The following is an 18,239-nucleotide window of genomic DNA, read 5'->3' as shown; positions in this document are numbered from 1 at the left end:
GTTTCGGAAGCTTATAAGCTGTGCATGAAAGGGAAATGCTGTTTACAGCATCATTAGATAACACCTGCTCAGCGATTCACAGCCACCTTTGTCTCACCAAGCTTTTCAGCAGTTTCTGAAGTTCAGGGCAGAGATAAGGCCTGTGTTCTGGGTCAAAGTCTAAGATCCATAGCCAGAAACAATCAAGTCATTTAAATTGCGTAGGCTGTGGTTTCTTCATCTTCAAAGGGGGTAGGGTGGTGGCACAATCATTTAATCCAAGCACTTGGGAGGCAGAGACAGGTGGATCTTTGTGAGTTCGAAGCCAGCCTGGTCTATAGAGCGAGTTCCAAAGCTATAGAGAAACCCTGTTTTGAAAAACCCAATAAAGAAAGGAAGAAAGGAGGGAGGGAAAGAAAGAAGAAAGAGAGAAAGAAAGAAAGAAAAGGAAGGAAGGCAATGGAAAGCATCCAGGGTCAGAAATTCAGCCCTTGTGCCAAAGTGACCATTGACTGGCACTGATATCCCAAGGCCATGCTCTGCAGCTTTTTCCTTGGCCAGATGTTACCAGTTCTGGTGACGTGTTTTGTGATTTCACAATGGAGTACTTGCTTAAAATCTGAGTCCATTCAAGGATTATTGTCTTCTTACCTTGTCCTGAAAACTGAGCCATGGTCACAAGTTCCTGTAGCTTCTCTAATTCCGGTAGAATTATTTTCCTCTGCCTTGATTCCTATACAGTATGCCACCGTGTGTATAGTAGCCACTAGCTGCATGTGCCTGGACAATATGGCCTGCCTCAAGGAAGACCTGCTATTGGTGTAAAACTTCCAGGGTGTGGTTTAAGAAAAATCCTTGAATGACTCCATGCAGGATTTTTTTTTTTTTTTAAGTTAATTCTATGCTGAAATATACTGTGATGGATATACTTGAAAAAGTAAAATGTGCTATTACAAAATCAGTTCACATGCCTCCCTTTTCTTCTGGACGTGGCCACTAGAATATTTGCAATACAGATGGCTGGCTGGCATTCTCTTTCCTCTGGGGAGTGCAGCTTCAGCGGCTTCCTTTGAGGCTAAGTTCTTCCCTTCATCATCTCTAGACAACTGGCTTCAATCATACTCTCCATCCTGCCCGTCTCCAGTCACAGCCCTTGATCATTGTTTAAGGAGCCAGGGCAGGGCCATTGAGTCCTCACAGAAAGCCCACCTTGAGTTCACATAAGCCATTTGAAAGGAATATGTAAAGAATTCCATTAAGCTGTTTTCCTGCCGGCTGGTGGCAGAAGAGGGAAAATGTCAACATCTGGAGAGAAATACCAAGTGAAGTTGTTGCCGTAAAGGGGGGACACTTGATCATGCATTGCTGATGCATTGCTCTTACCTGATGTTTGCACCCTTCTTGGATCATGACTGCTGGCCAACGGTGTGGAGGGGGAAGCCCACTAAAGAGGGGCCACTCTATTGGATGCATTCTCTGTGTTTGTGATTTTATGCAGGCCTGAGTTGTTCCTCAGTAGTGAGAGGCCCGGAAGGAATTGTGTAGGGCCTTTTTGCTTTAGTAAGGAAACAACTGGCAGTGTCTTCATGTGTGAGGCCCCTTCATATAGGGCCTCTCTTCCTTGTTTTGAAACGGCTTCTGCTTCTCTATTTTCCCCTGTAGCTGCTGCCTTGTTGTCCTTTTCTCCATCGAGGCTTCAGTAGATGGTGGTTTCCAATGGAACCTAGTCGCTTTGGGCTGCTGTAACAAAAGGATGGCTTGTAAACAATGGATTTGTTTCTCACAGTTCTGGAGGCTGGAGGTCTAAGAAAAGGTGCTGACAGGCTCTGTCTGATGAGGGCCTGCTTCCTGGGTTCACCTCATGTTTTCCTCCATGCTTTTATATAGTAGAAATGGGCAAGGCTGGTATCTCTTTCCCAAGGGCACTGATACCACTTAGGAGGGCTCCACCCTCATGACCTAATCACAAAGCCTCACCTCTTAACACCATGTTTTCAGATACTAGGTTTTGGCATGTGAGTTTTGGAAAACATAATCATTCAGACCAAGGCAGGGCCAGAAATCTCAACCCCTTCTCCCACTTCATTGTATTTACTGGTCCTTTAGCATCCTCTTGTCATTATCTAATTGGCCAATTCTAACTCATGTCCACGCCTCTTTTTGAACTTTTTTTTTTTTTTTTTGGTTTTCAAGACAGGATTTCTTTATGTAGTACTGGCTGTCTTAGTTTGGGTTTCTATTGCTGTGAAGAGATACCATGACCACATAAGTCTTATAAAGGAGAACATTAATTGAGGTGGTGGCTTACCGTTTCAGAGGCTTAGTCCATTATCATCATGGTGGGCAGCATGGTGGCATGCAGACAAATGTGCTAGCTACATCCTGATCAGAAGACAACAGGAAGTGGACTGTGACACTGGGAGTAGCTTGAGCATGAGAGACCTCAAAGCCCACCCCCACAGTGACATACTTCCTCTACCAAGGCCACACCTCCTAATAGTGCCAAGTGCTTTGGAGGACATTTTCTTTCAAACTACCATATTGGCCATCCTGAAATTTGTTCTGTAGACCAGGCTGGTCCTGAACTCAGCGATCCATCTGCCTCTGCCTCCTGAGTACTATAATTAAAGGCATGAACCACCACTATGCTTTCTTTTGAACTTTTTTTCCCCTTGCACAGTCCATTTATTTCCTTACAGTGCTTTCTGGAAAGGATCCTTTCTCTTACAATAGTGAACACCAAACTCCTATGGCAGGATGAAATAGGCCAGAGAGGGAACACTTTTTTTCTCCTGAGTTAGCTTTTGGAAGGGACAAGGTCTCTTTTGTCACTGTGCTGTGTCCTGAAGTTTAGAGTCTTCAGAGACAGTTTCTTGTCCTTGCTGCTGCAGCTGCCGCATCTCAGCATCCACACACCACCTCTGGATAACAAAGTTTCGCCCCTTCCCCTCTCATGGTGCAGCCATCCTTGATGATCAGAGTTTGGTCAGCACTGACCACAGTTGAGAGCCTGTGTGCTACTATGGTGGTACAGTTGGTGCACACTTTGGCCAGAGAGGCCTGGATAGCTCTATTATTAGATATATCCAGTGCTGATGTTGCTTCATCCGGCAGAGTGATGTCCGGAGCCTTAAGAATGATGCGACAGTGGCTGCTTGCTGCTTCTCACCACCGCTTAGTTTCAGTCCCCGCTCACCCATCTGTGTCTCATAACCTTCAGGGAGAGGCAGGATGGCATCATGAATGCCTGCAGCCTGAGCAGCAGCCTCTACCTCCCTGTCCCCAGCTGTGACATGACTGTGACACTTGGATATTGTTGGCAATGGTGTCATTGAAGAGGACAGTGTCCTGGGGCATAACTCCAATGTGAGACCAGAGAGAGATCTGGGTCACCTGTGAAATGTCCTGTCCCATCTATTCGGATGCAGCCTGAGCTGATGCCATAGAATCAAAACAGTAGGTGTAAAAATGTGCTCTTTCCAGCCCCAGATGGCCCCACCAGCGCCACTGTCTGTTCAGGCATCACAGTGAAGGACACGTCCTGTAAGGTCTCTAGTCCATCCATGTAGCTTAAATGTATATTTTCAAATGCAGTCTGGCCCTCATGATGACAGGGTCCTGCTCCAGGAACACTCTTCACTTACGTTTCCCCTTTCAGCAAGTCTGACATGTTCTCCATGTCAATGAGGTTAGTCTGGATCATCCTGTAGTAGGTGCCAAATCAGTTGAGAGGCAAGTGGCATTGAGTGGTATCAAAAAAAAAAAGCACAAAGTACCTGACCTGCAGCTTCTGCTCACTGACGAAGTATACACAAAGCAAGGAGCCAGCCAGGAGCTCAAATCCAGTCACCAAGATCTGGGTCTGATTCAGTACAAACTGTGAAGCATTTGACTTCCACTCTAAACCCTGATGCTTGATGATGGCCTCTCGATAGCGTTCTGCTTCATAACCCTCAGCATTGTAGTATTTCACCATCTCAAAGTTTAGCAGAGAGTCCGCTGCTCGTGCCCTGGTGACATTTTCCTGTGTGTCCATATTACGGTGAAACGGGGCTCTCCACTCGGTGACCACAATAGTCAGCATGAGGTAAAGACTCATGCACAGGAACACAATGAGGCCAAACATGCTGAAGTAGATGATGATGCCAGTAATGATGGGCTTCCCTGAAGCCAAAGGTAGCTACGGAGCAGGTGAAGCCTCCTGCCAAGGTCTCTCCAGGTGGATATCCAGTCTGTGGAGTGGGCCTGGTTCCTTTCTACATCTTAGTCTTCTTCATGAACCCTTAGGGTATATGACTGGAGGTGAAATCCAGGGACCCAGAGCCCTAGGATACACAGTCCTCCAGAGGTCACATACCGCAGGACCCACAGGCCACACTGAACCTAGAATAAAATAGAGCACACCCTGTTTGGGCTTTTAACTACATCGGTTCATATGAAGACCACCCCCAGCAGCTGACCCCGACTACAAATGGCGCCCATACATGGAGCAAGAATTTCCACGGAAAACCCCACAAAAGCTTCAAAAGGGTTCTAAATACACAAAGAGGAAACTGCACTGGGCTTCCTAGTCTCACAGTTTCATACAGGCCATGGTGCAGAGACTCTGGTATTGGGCTTAAACACAGCATGACGGATTCCTGCCAAGGTACACAGAGGCTGCAAGCATCTCCAAGCTCCACAGCATGCTACATGGCAGATTCAGCTTTTACTGATACAGGCAAAAAAAGGCTTCTGGGCAATGTTCTATAAGCTACTTGATGGCGACATAGACCAGAGTCGAGGCAGTAAGCAAGGATCCTAGAGCTGGTGGTAAATGTACCCCACCAAATTGCAAAGCCTAACTGGTTGGAACCAGCAGCCAAAATGTCCGCTTTAATTTTAGCCATGCTATCAGATAAGACTCATGTGGTCAAAAAAAAAAAAAGTATAGAGATACATAATAAAGACAGATTCAGAGGGGGAAAAGCCTCTAAATGATTTACACAGGCTTTTGAGAGAAAAGAAAAAGAATACAAAAAGTCCTTAGTAAAAAAATAAATAGAATAGCTGGGTATGGTGGTGCACGCCCTTAATCCCAGCACTCCAGAGGCAGAGGCAGGCAGATCTCTGTGATTTCAAGGCCAACCTGGTGTACAGAGTGAGTTCAAGGGCAGCCAGAGTTACACAGAGAAACCCTGTCTTAAAAAATTTAAAAAATAAGAGTGAAAAAAATAGAGTAATAAAAAGGCCACCTAAAGATAAATGTATGAAGAGTCTGGATACTGTGTGTTATTATGTTGTCTTTAAATTAACTGCTGAGGAAGGAACAACAGCTACTAAAAGACATTTAATTAGAAATGCTGCTGATTAATCCAATATATATATATTTTAAAAATGCATTGACTTCAAAATTTAAGTCTAAAAACATGTTACATTGAAAAAGAGGTTCTGCTTTTGTTTCTGCAAAAGATAAAAAGCTGTGGATTCCGTTCTAGACTTATATGGTTTGATCAAGCAAGACCCCCTAAGTCTATAGCCCAGGTGATCCAACATCCAAAACAGGTATGACAATGCAGCCTTACAGACCACCTCAGCCAGGATTTGGCCAGCTTTCTGGGTTTTCTCAGGATCCCCTTGGGATTGACAGTGCCCCCAAACAGCAGGAAGCAGTTTGGAAAGAGTTATGAGCAAATTCCCAAATATTGTTTATAAATGCTTATTTTCATTTAAATGAGGTTGGTTTTAAATGGTTAATAATCATAGTCAATCTCCTTCCAAAGGAAAAAAAGGGGAATATGATACAAAAATGAATACTTTGTATTGGTATGGATTTTGATTTATTCATACAAACTTAAGATCAATTTTGTTATAAGTATATTTCTGTTGTTTAGATATTGTGTTTAGACAACTCATTTAAAAATATAATGTATAATGAAAAACAGATTATAGATAAAACTTATGTTAGATATTCTAGATATATTTCAAATGGATAGATATACTTCAGAGCTTTCAAAGACCTACAGAATATGGCATTTAAAATAGTTTAGGGTTTTTCATTACAGTGAGACCCAGCTGCTCCTAGCAACACCAATTACTTGAGAGAGGAAGATGGGCATCGAAGAAACTCATTATGGAGTTTGCCTTCAACATGGCAAGACTAGCCATTTTGGCAAGAAACTGCTCTTTTCTGGACTGTTTGAGTGTATGCTGTCCAAACTGGACATATAGGACCCACAGGAAAGTGACTGCTAAATTTGCCAAAACAAGATGGGATAGTCTTCCAGGGTTCCTGCTTCATGGAAGAGTCTTTCAGACAATCTACAGGACACAGAAAAATGACTGACAAACTGCCAATGCAGGCTGACAGTTTCAAATTTCTGCTTCACTGAGAAGTCTGCCAGACACTCTAGGCCTGTAGGCTAAAGATGGATGCTCCAACATTACAGAAGAACTTTGGGTGACCATCCAGGCAGCGAGATGTCTCTGTCAATTCTAGACTTTATATATTTTCCTTCCAAGGTCTTTGATGGAGTTGAAGACAGATAGTTATGGTTATGGTTTTCCTTAGTTATAATAAAAGGTAACTTACAAATAAAATATTTTCTATAAATTTTGTCAAATGTTAGTGTACTAAAATACTGTTAAATATAGTTCTTGCTTGATAGTTAAAGTTAAAAACTTTACAGTTAAAGTTAAAAACTTTTTATTTATACAGAAAAGAGGAGATGGTGGGAGAATGTCCTTCTGTATATATGCTTCTCTTATTGGTCAATGAATAAAACACTGATTGGCCAGTAGCCAGGTAGGAAGTATAGGTGGGGCTAACAGACAGGGAGAAGGCTGGGGAGAGGAGGAGAGAGAAGCTGTGAGGAGACTGCATGCAGCTACCGGGAAGATAGGACGTGCCAGGTGTTCTCTAGTAAGATAAGGCCATGTAGAAATACATAGATTAATAATTATGGGTTAATAATTAAGAGAGTGCTAGCCAGTAAGAAGCCTGAGCCATTGGCCAACAGTCTATAATTAATATGTCTTTGTGTGTTTATTTGGGGCTAAAGGGGGTGGGACCAGGCGGGGAAGAAACTCCATTTACAGAATGCCTTCTCACTTCCATGTTTTTATCTATATTCCACCCATGGGGAACAGCATTGGTATTCCCCTAGCTAATGATCCTATCAGAAACCCTAAAACTAGGGCCTTTTCTGAGATGCTTCCTTTTCTAATTGGACATCCATGCCCTTATCATTTCAAATATTACTTCGCTCTGACATCTTCCCCCCTACTCATCGCTTACAGTGGCGTAGCTCTTCTGCAGCTTGCTGCTCTGTGGCCTCCCAGTTTACTCAGCGTCAATGACTGTCTCATGCCTTGAGTAACTATGCTGTGTATCTGCACTTCTATACTAGGCCCTTGGGAAGCCCCTTGGGGGTCTGCACCCACCCCCCATTGCACTACACCATGCAGTAGTGATGTTCCCTCCCTTCTACATGCAACACCCTTGACACCCTTTCCCAGTCACCTTTGTCTTGACTAATCTTCTGCCCTCCACCCTCAGACATGGCTGAGTTCCAGCCTGGCCTTTGCCACAAGAAGACCCCAGGGCTCTGTGGCCCCCAGTGGTTCTATCTTCCAGTACCTGGCAGGTTGATTTATTATGTGAATTCTGGCCGTGTCTTTCCATGCATGGTTGTTACTCCAGGGATGAGACCAGCATCTGCATTGTGACGATTCACTTTCTCCCAAGCGGAGAGCAGTCTCTGCCGTGGTAGTCCTTAGCAAACTGGAAGGTGGTAAGAAATGTGGTTGCTGTGTCCCCTCTGTTCCTGCCACCATCACTGCTCCTGAGGAGTGCTACCACCCCAACCATCTCTAGTCTTAATTGGCAGAGAGATCTACTGTAGATGAGAGCTCTTCTCTCTGCTGCTGTTGCCAGAATATCTAGGGTCCAAGATGCAGAAATCTAAAAGATCAAATTCTGGCTCCAAGTGCTGCTCGTTGTGCAGCAGTTTGCTGAAGGCCGGCCTTGTATTTGGGGGTAGGGGGTGGGGGTGGGGCAGAGGTGAATCCTCCTGAGTACCTGCGGTTTTCTGGCTTCTCTGTGGATTTACTTAAGATGATGATGCTTTGACACAGAGGCTTTCTGACATTTGATTTCATGAATGGACATTTCTAAAAAAAACAAAACAAAATCGAATAAAAAACAAAAGTAAAGCCTGAGACCTTACTGCTAACCTTGGCCTCTGAGTGCTTCTTAGCCTGCCAGAGTCAATAGCTTATGATTGGCCCACAGCATCCCAATTGCCTGCTTAGAGGCTATGTCTTTGCCAGAAAATCCACGAAGGTAAGAGCCTGGCTACACTGGAAGCTAGCTTTGCTGGTGGGGCAGCCTTGTTTCAGTTAAAAAGACACTGACTAGAGCAGTGGTCCTGTCCTAAAAATGAGAAACAATTGTCATTTCATATTGGTGTTTACAGGATGATCCATGGTTCCCTTTATTGGCAGAGGAAAACATTACCGTCTCAGGATGGGTTCAGGGATTCAACATGAAGGGTGCTAGTGTAAAACAGACAACTCTGGGTCTCGCTGTTTTGTTCTGTCCTGCTACTGGTTCTTAAGTTCTTGTTTATCAAACACTGGTCACCAGGGCGGTATAGGCCTATAGAGAATTGCTTCCTTCCCCACTTTCTTTGCATTTCTTTGCAGGCTGATAGTACATGTTCCCCAGGAGAGAAAGTGGAAGGCTTGTTCAAGCATTTGTAAATCCCCTGGAGTTTTTGTGCTGTGAGAATCCAGCCTTGAGTTTGGCAGGATTTTATTTTAACTTTTAATGTTCAGCTACCTGGGAAGACCCAGAGTATGTCTGTCTGAAAATGTGGAGTCTGCCACCGAGCTCCTGCATACTGCTAAAATAGATCATGATGTAAGCCTTGAGACAGGCCCCCGGACCCTGGTGGGTAGGCCGACCCAGAGTGAACAAGTGGGCTCTGGCTTCTCATCTTCATTCCCTGGGAACACCCCTGTTCTGGTCAGCTGCTCCCACTGTGGGGGTGATCTTTATTTAGAAGGGGTCACATGCCCTAGGCCTCAGTTGCAATATGCCTTTTATAGCCGGGTGTGAAGATGGCATTTTGTCCTTCTGATTGTTAACTCCTGGTTACTGAGGTGTTAAACCAGTTGGTATCCACATTTCTTAGGGACACCACTCAAAAGACTCCAGTTGTTAGAGCAGTGTGTCTGGTTCCAGAGAGGTTTTGCTTTGGGCTGACTGTGCTCATTTATTTGTTTGTTTGTTTGTTTGTTTTTCACTAGGGATGTCATCTTAGGGACTGAAAGGCTTTCAGAATCTCTTCATTGCAGTTTTTTTGTTTTTGTTTTTGTTTTTTTTTCAGCTCCAGATTTTTGGAGTTATATCCTGAGTCTCTTCATATCTCTTAGCTATGCCTACTTGTAGAGTGGTTTTGATTTTTTGCTGATAGCTTCTTTCTTTGGTTGCGTTTGTGTTTCTTGATCTTCTCATATGTGTGTCAGGGTGACATTCTTGACTAGAGGGCAGGGGTAACATGGAGCATATGGGCCTGTGGTTAATCTCATCCTAGATTACATTTCTTAACTCCAGTGTATCGTGGTTCAAAAGTCAAGTGTGGCTAGTGGTGGGGCTGGAAGCCTTCCTTTGGAGATGTGCCTCCTCCCAGCACATGGTGTGATGGATGAGTCAGGGACTCAGGTTTAAAAAGGTAGGTCTCTCTGAGCTTGGTTCCAGAGTAGCATGTTCCCCTTTGACATGGAGTAGCCTGGCAGGGCTTGTCTCCATCCCAAACAGGAATGATCAGATAGTAACTGGAAAGAACCTACCAGACTGCCCAGCATTTAGTGAGTTCTTGGACAGTGATAGCAGCTGCTGCTATTTTAAAAATAGCTGCATTCAGAAACCATCTAAAAGTTTAAGCATTAAGCTGGGCTGACTGTATATTTACTGCCATATCTTAAGTGGTCTTTCTCTTGTCGCTTTTCCTGAGTTGCAAACATTCAATTATCATAAATAGCAGGGCATAGTTTAGGAGTGGTTCTTGCTAATTTAATCTGGATTGTTCAAATTTTCGTGTCTGCCCAGATAAGCCATATCTTTAAAGAACACTCAGTGATGTGCATATGTCTTGTGTCCGGATGCTTCCAGGGACATTCTAGGTGTAGTAGACTCCTTCTTTTGTCCTCAAACTCCATGAAATTTATTCTGCTTGCAAACTCGGTATTTGGGAGAATTTAAGAAATACCAACAGTTTTTTTTTTTTTATGACATTGACATTAAGTATCATCTTTTGAAATTGGTTTTTTTTTTCCCCCTCCTTTTTTTGAGCATTAAAGTGGTTAGAGAGTGGGTATAGTTTTTAGTAAAAAAACGACAAGGAGGTACATTTCTATTGGTGACAACTTCAGGTCTCACATAGTGAAGGTAGCAACCATCTGCTCCAGGCTAGAGCCTGTGCCTATTTATGCTCTTCTTTGGGTAATAATAGATGTGTGCATACACGCTTGAGTGCGCACATGTGTTTGCATTTGCACATTTGTGTGTGTCTGTGCATGTGTATTTATGTGTTTGTGCATATGCGGGGGTACCTCTGTCTTTCCCACACAGCTTCCTCTGCTGTTTTGTTTTGTTTCATTTTCTTCCTCTCACTCATTGCAGGAAACAAACACTGGCTCTCTGTGTCCTTTCTTAGATCTTCCTTCCATTCCAGGGGATCAGGTGGGTGGGGAAATGTGCAGGAATGCCAGGCCCTCTTCCGGAAGCTGGGCTTTGTTTTGTCTCATTGTTGAACAGAAGTTGCTTGTTGTTTCTTTCTTTTCCTTGGTCATAAACAAGCACTCCATCCTCAGTCCTCTCTTCTTTCTGTCATTTGTTTTCCTTCATGGAACCATGTGAGATGGCAACAGAGGTGGCATTTAGTGACTTCATTGCTTGATACTCTGCCTTGTCAGCCATGGTTAGAGAAACTGTCAGACTGACCCCATATGTAGCTGCCTCAAATTCCTCTTTACAAGTCTTAATGAAGGCACTGGATAATGTAGCCAAGGGTGCCCAGTAGTTTCCCCTACATATTCTGTGACCTCCAGCAGATAAGCAAAACCATGTATGTGTCCAACCCTCCATAGACTATCTGTGCTAAAATTCTATTTAAAACTTGGACACAAATAGAGGTTAGCAACAGTAATAACATGCTACACTTCTACACAGTGTACTGTAATAAAATTGCCAACATTACTACTCCTGCACTTTGGGGGTATTGTTAAATAAAAGGATGTTTACTTGAGCCCAAATACTGTGATTGGGTAACCAGGGTGAGTACCGAATGACAAATGGGAGAATCACATAATAGAGGGTGGATCCACTGCACAGAGTGGTGCTTTGCATCCCAGGCAGGACCGATTGGCGCTGCTCTGAGTTTCATCTAACATCTCAGAACAGTATACAAGTTAGTTGTTTCTAGGCTCCTGTTTTTGGACTACAGTAGACTGGGTGATTGAAACTTCAGAAAGCAAACTACAGAGAGACTCCTGGGATCCACACAGTCATGCCTAAGACTGTGTCTTGTATGCGGAAGGTGTGGCTAAGAATGCAACTGTGACAGCTCATGATGTCCTTCCTGGCCAGCCTAGATGCTGAGCTGCCTGTGCCTCTTAGGCCACCAAGAAGGAGGACTATGTCCTAATACGATGCATCTCGCTCTGGCAGCAGGTCTGTAGAGTTGGTTATCCGTTCTGGGGTTGTTCATTAATGCTCTGGTAGTTATAGCAGCAGCCAGAGACCAGGGAGTTGCACTTAGTAGTAAATGGGGTGGAGCGCAAAAGATGAGCACACAAGCTGGGCGTTGGTGGCGCACACCTTTAGTCCCAGCACTCGGGAGGCAGAGGCAGGTGGATCTCTGTGAGTTTGAGACCAGCCTGGTCTACAAGAGCTAGTTCCAAGACAGCCTCTAAAAGCCACAGTGAAACCCTGTCTCAAAAAAAAGAAAAAAAAAAAAGGCAAACAAAAAAAAAGATGAGCACACAAAGAGCATACCCCCCCCCCCAAGAAAGAGAAAAATAGAAAAATGAAGATGATAGATAGTCCCCTTAGAAACACTTCTGGGCAGTTCTAGTGTTTGAATTAGGTCTCCTGCTACCCCTACTCCCTAAAAGGACTTTGATAGGAAGTCCAGCGGTGACTAATCAGAGCCCCATGACAAGGAAAAACCCTAGCTCTGCTCCTGGGGTGGCGACTTCATACAATGTTTTCCTCTGATTTCTTGATCCTTGGTTGGCCTCTTAAACTTTGCAGAGTAGGTGCTGTCAGATTCCTAAGCCAATCCACAGATAGGGATGTAAAGAAATCCTTTTTGTTCTGTTGCTCAGTGAGTTTGAGACGATTGGATTAGTCTGATGTGTCAGTGTCCCCTTCAGAAGCTTCCGAGTAACTGAGGCACAGAAGTTGTAGAAACTGGTCAAGCAAAGTGGTAGGAAATGTGACTAGTGCTTCTTCCCCTCACAGGGAGAGAAATGCAGAGCATTAGTCTGGACCTGTTTCACACCCTGTCCAGGGGCTCATTCCTGTACCCTCTGTATCTCAGACCACTGGGTTTCTGGCCTTCTTCTTCCAACTTCTACCTCTTCCTAACTATGCTTTATGACCACAGTGGGGCTCCAGTCCTGATGGTCATATGGGTTTATGAATGGAATTCTGAGAATGTATAATTTTCTCTGAAGAATGAAGGTTTCTATAGTTCAACAAACACTTTTTGTTTGCTGGGGGTTGGGGGGAGAGAAATGTTTCCAAACAGTCACTAGATGCCAGAGATGGCAATTAAGGGTGGCTGGAGCTCTGGGTGAAGCAGTGTACACTGATAGACAATGGATGAAAAGCCAAAACCTCTAACCTTTTGAGAGGAGTTTGCCTCGAAGGTTTCATTTCATTGTAGGTTTGTTGCTCGCTACATGGTGATGATGGCATTTAGTGCCTGCTGCCCATAATTCAGGGTTCGTTTGTACTTCAGTCTTAGCCAGAGGGTCTCTGAACCTCACCCATTCGCCTGGTAGGAGCAGGTTGCAGACCTTTGAGTTGACTTAGTCCCCCCTCCCCCCAAGCTTCTTGAGCTTCTTCGGATAACCACAACTTGATCTTACTGTACACTGTTGTTACCCAAATTCTTGGAAGACCTTGGGTTCTTTTGGTGTTTCTCAGCCTGTGGGTGGAGACCCTTTTGGGAGGGCCAAAGGACCCTTTCACAGGAGTTACCTAAGGCCACGGAGGTACAGATATTTACATTTCGATTCATAACAGTAGCAAAATTACAGTTGTGAAGTAGCAAAGAAAATTTTATGACTGTGGGGTCACCACAACACGAGGAACTATATTATAGGAAGATTAAGAACCATTGATTATAGGGAAAGGGCTGAGGAAGATGAGTTAAGTCAGTTACAGAGAAATGGCGGTCGGGATGGTGTGCAGACCCCACTTCAGCTGATGAGTTAGAGGTGGATGGCTTGTGAGGGGGTTATTATAGGCTGCTTCAGATGCTGTTAGCAAGCTTGGTGTACGTCCACAGCCTGGTTTTAAAAGTAGCACTTCACATGTGAGCTCTTCAACCTCCTACTATTCTAGTCTCGATTTTGGCTAATATATCAAATAAATACAAACCTGACCTTCCTCTGTGCCTTCCCATTTCAAAGCCAGGCTGGTAGCCTAGATGCCTGGATGATCAAGTAGTAAAAGGAGGAAGACCCAGCCCAGCCTCATGGTCAGGGAATTTTGCATGAAAGTTGTATGTACACAAAGATCACAGTCCCCCCAGCTTTCGGCTTGTGTGAGTGGCCCAAAGGCTGTCACTTCCCATCCCTCTTTTTTCTTATCTTTTACCACAGTGAGTCCTGAATTTTCTTCTAACTTTGGGATTTAATGTTGAGGGTGGTCAGGATCCAGGATGGATGCCCTAGCTCTGGATTTTGGCAAATGCTACCGAGACTGACGATAGACACTCTGGTTGGTGTCTTTGGATTGCACCCTACTGTAAAGAGCCGGCTCCCAGACTAGTTTTAAGTGAATTGTGAACTCTCATAGACAGCTGTAGCTCACAAGTTCCCAACAGCTTCCCAGGAACCGGATGCAGGCTAGAAGGCTAGCAAACACTTAGGTGATTAGGCAGAAAGGAGGAAAGTTGGTCATAGGAGTTGAGAGCAGGAAATCCAGGGAGGATTTATGTTAAGTCTTGCATTTTCCGAAGTGACATTTTTCTTGGTCTGGCCTTTGCTGTTACCAAAGTGAATTATTTATAAGTACTTCTGAGAAACACCAGTGAAACTTGATTATGTGGAATGAATTTAAATTCATTGAAGTCACTCTTTTAGACTAATGTCAGCTTTCCCTCATCTAGAATCTAGCAACCTGATAACCCGGGCAAGAGTGTTTCTCTTCCACTGGTGATGATTGATGTCTTCCATGGTGCTGCTGTTGAGGGACGTCAAGAGTCTGCAGCACAGCTGGGATGTTGTAGCAAAATGAAAATCTTCTTGTGTTAGTTTGTGAGTTGAGTGTGTTTTGTTGTGTGCTTTTCTCAAAGGCCTCCGGTTTTGGCATGCAAGTTTCAGTCGGAGCAAGTATTAATTGCTGAGACAGTCTACAAGATCTCCTCTTAGTTGTTGTCTAGTCATTGTCCACTCAGTCTTCCACAATTTCCCAGCTCTTCCTTACCAAGAGCTCATTTAGGTTGAGGCTGTGATTCGGCCACTATAGATCATTTCTGATCTTTGTCAGTAGGTTGAAAAGGCCTTGTTCATTCATCCCTTACCCCACTCCCCAAACAGTTAATAAACAGCTTGGTGGTTCAGGCTAATGCCTGATTATAATATGTTTTTGCTTTTCCTGCCTCACAGCCAATGGCTGGCCAGTGGAGGAGGCATGTAAAAATGCCACCTCTTTTGTGGCCTTGACCATATATACACACAGTACTTCAGTAGTTTGTTCAGAATGATGACAGGAGTCTTGGCATGAGATGGAGGGGGCTGAGGCAACACGGTGGTCACATAGAGCTTCTCCTGGCAGTATGAGAGTGATAATTTTCTAACTAGTACCCCAGTGTTTTAGTTAATTTTTTTTTTACTGTGAAGAGACACACCAAGACCAAGGCAACTTACAGTTGAAAGAATTTATTGAGGCTTACAGTTTTAGAGGGTGAATCGAGACCAACATGGAAGGGAACTTGGTAGCAGGCAGGTAGGCATGATACTGGAGCGGTAGCTGACAGCTCACATCTGATGCACAAGCAAAAGGCGGGGATGGGGGGTTAGCTATTGGCAATGGTGTGAGCTTGGGAATTCTCAAAAGCCTACCCCCAGCCACATGCCTCCTTCAACAAGGCCAGGTCTCCTAATCCTTCTCAAACAGTTCCACCAACTGGGGACCAAGTATTCAAAAATACATAAGCCTGTGGGGCTGTTCTCATTCTAACCACCACAAGTAGACAGACAGTAGTCTCACTCTCCTGCTAGTTATACTAGGTATGAAAACTTTAAAGAGGGATTTATTAAAATATTTTCAAATGGTTCATGGTTAGCTGGGATAAATAAGCCAAGTATATAACAAGAGTGAATGTGGGGGGGCTGGAGAGATGGCTCAGAGCTTAAGAGCAGTGACTGTTCTTCCAGAGGTCCCAAGTTCAATTCCCAGCAACCACATGGTGACTCACAACCATCTCTGATGACATCTGGTGCCCTCTTCTGGTAGTTCAGTTATACATGCAGGCAGAACACTGTCTACATAATTAATTAAAAAACAAAGTGAATGTGTGTCAGGTCCTTGGAGGCTTAAGCTCCTGCTAGCCACCCTTGCAGCCCAGTGTTTTTGGTGGTGCAGAGGAGTGGTTGGTGCTTCTGTGGAGGAGGAGAATGCTGAAGAGGCTTGAATCTCAAGGAATATCCAAGTAGGCCTTTACAGATTCTTCTTTTGGCTCAGTTGGCTCAAGTTTCCATTTCCCCTGCCTCCATGGATAATTGAGGTGTCCTTGTTTAGTGTGAGTTCCATGCTGAGCAGTATGAGATGACGAAAGCCTATGCTTTTGTTGGGTGATAAGATTAAAACACATGATGTTGGGACAGGGTAATAGCTTCTTAGGTAAATCAGGACCCCAGTTTGATGCCCAGAACCCATGTAAGAAAGCCGAATGTGGTGGAGGGTGCTTATAACCCTCTGAGGTCTGAGGAGCAGAGATAAGCTGGCAAACCCATTTGGTGAGTCTCAGGCCAATGAGAGACCCTGTCCAAACAACCTGGTGGATGGCACCAGAGGAACAACAGCCAGGGATGTCCTATGGCCTGCACATACACGAACACACACACACACACACACACACACACACGCACGCACGCACGCACGCACGCAATAAGAGGATGATATCTTATACTGTGAAGCAAGATAATCCCAGTTTTAGTTGAGAAAGAAACAGGAGGTATTAAGTGTGAAGAGCTCAGAGGAGGAGGGCAAGTTTCATTGGTAGTTAAGAGTTTTGCTTGAACCAGATACTTGCCTACACCGAAACAGAGGTCTTCCCTTAAGAATGTTCACACTGGGCCAGGCGTTGGTGGCACACGCCTTTAATCCCAGCACTCGGGAGGCAGAGGCAAGCGGATCTCTGTGAGTTCGAGGCCAACCTGGTCTCCAGAGCGAGTGCCAGGATAGGCTCCAAAGCTACACAGAGAAATCCTGTCTCAAAGAAAAAAAAAAAAAAAATGTTCACACTGGCTCATTCCTGTTTACCCAGCATTGTACACATGGCAGTCAACTCTCTAGTAGGTTGTCCGGAATGTGAAGCATAGCCTTATGAAAAAGCAGAGGTCTGGGTGGTGATTTGAATCCCAGGAACCCACCATCTGCTTGGGAACCCTAAGTCTATTTGGCTTAGACATCAGTTATAGCTGACTGACGTCCCCAGCTTTAATTCTGTGAGGGTAAGGTGAAGTATTGCCTTTTTTCTGTTGAGTCAGGCAGGCTGGTGGTAGGGAACTGATTGTTTCCATTTTTATACCCCTCACAATTGCCCCTTCTAAGAGCTCAACACTTTTCCAGATGTTGAAGATTTAGGCTTGGGAAAGCAGGGGTGCAGGGGTTATGGAAGCTGGAAACCAGGACTCCTGGCTCTCTGCTCATCCAGCCAGGAGGATTCTGGACAGAATCATGATGAGGGACATCTCCACCAGGACTTGAATTGGTTTCTCTGTAGCTTACATCTGAGGAAATAGGGACTTACAGTCTACATGCAGTTTCTGCTCCACACAGAAGGCTGCTGAGAAAGTTGGGTGACACGAAGTCAGTAAAGTGACTGAGAGCAATTGGATCTGAAAAGGGAAGGTGTGTATACAAATGTATAACTTTTTTTCTGGAGATGTCTGTTAAAACAGGTATTCCAGACCACCCTGCCCTCTGCTTAGGTCTCCTCTGCCCTCCACTCAAAGAAGAACTTTTGGCCGTGATCCTTGGCCTGTAGAAATACTAAATCTATGTTAAGTATGCAGGCGTGAATGGATGTAGGAGGGATTTGTGGGTGAGCATCTGCTGAAACATCCGCCAGAAATGGGCAAAGAGAGATATTAAGTGGATTGTATCTCTCAGTTCCCGGCACTTAAGGCAGAGAGAGATAAAGTAGTGGGAAGAGATTGTCATTTGAGTAATGAAGAGATGCGGAGTTTTGAAGCGAGCTGGGGTTTTTCTGCCTGTTGATAGAGTGCCTTGGATGGTAGCATATAAAGGAAAGAGTGGGGCAGCTCCGCTCTTGATCCTGGCTGCTTTCTGAGCTAATAGAGGAAGCTAACATCCTCAGGCTGGAGTTGATTGGATAACAGCTCATTAAACTCTCGTCAGAAGTCTTTATTTAATGTTGTGGGGAGACTTGCAGTATCTACATTGTGGAGCTCTTTAGATTTTTTAAAAAGCATACACAGAAATTATTTGTTTATTAAGTGGGGAAGTAGGTAGTGATTCAGTGCAGTTCTTCTCCCTTGTAGTATGCTCAGACGACCAAGATTTCTTGGGGTTTTCACTATGATAGTAGTGAGAAAAAAAATTTAATTAGCAAGTTAGAAAACACACGAGAACAATTTAGGTCAATCCATAGTTAACTGTATTGGTGATTAATATTTTGAGAGAATGAAAAGAATAAAGCGTATTTACTCTTTTGGGGGGAATTTTATTTTTTCAGATGATAGGAAGTGAATAAATGTTCTAACTACCAGACTGGAACAAACTGCAAAAGATA

At 44.3% G+C, this 18,239-nt stretch overlaps 1 protein-coding gene and 1 pseudogene across 1 annotated transcript in view; one reads left to right on the top strand and one right to left on the bottom strand.

The window, feature by feature from the left end:
* The window catches only part of Igf1r (insulin like growth factor 1 receptor), a 292,382-nt gene that overhangs the window by 54,028 nt on the left and 220,115 nt on the right, over positions 1–18,239 (top strand). The window lies entirely within an intron of this gene.
* Positions 2,808–4,105, bottom strand: LOC103159420 (annotated as a pseudogene).

Source organism: Cricetulus griseus, chromosome 3 (assembly GCF_003668045.3).
Source record: "Cricetulus griseus strain 17A/GY chromosome 3, alternate assembly CriGri-PICRH-1.0, whole genome shotgun sequence".
NCBI lineage: Eukaryota > Metazoa > Chordata > Mammalia > Rodentia > Cricetidae > Cricetulus > Cricetulus griseus.
This window is presented reverse-complemented; position numbering and strand designations above follow the sequence as displayed.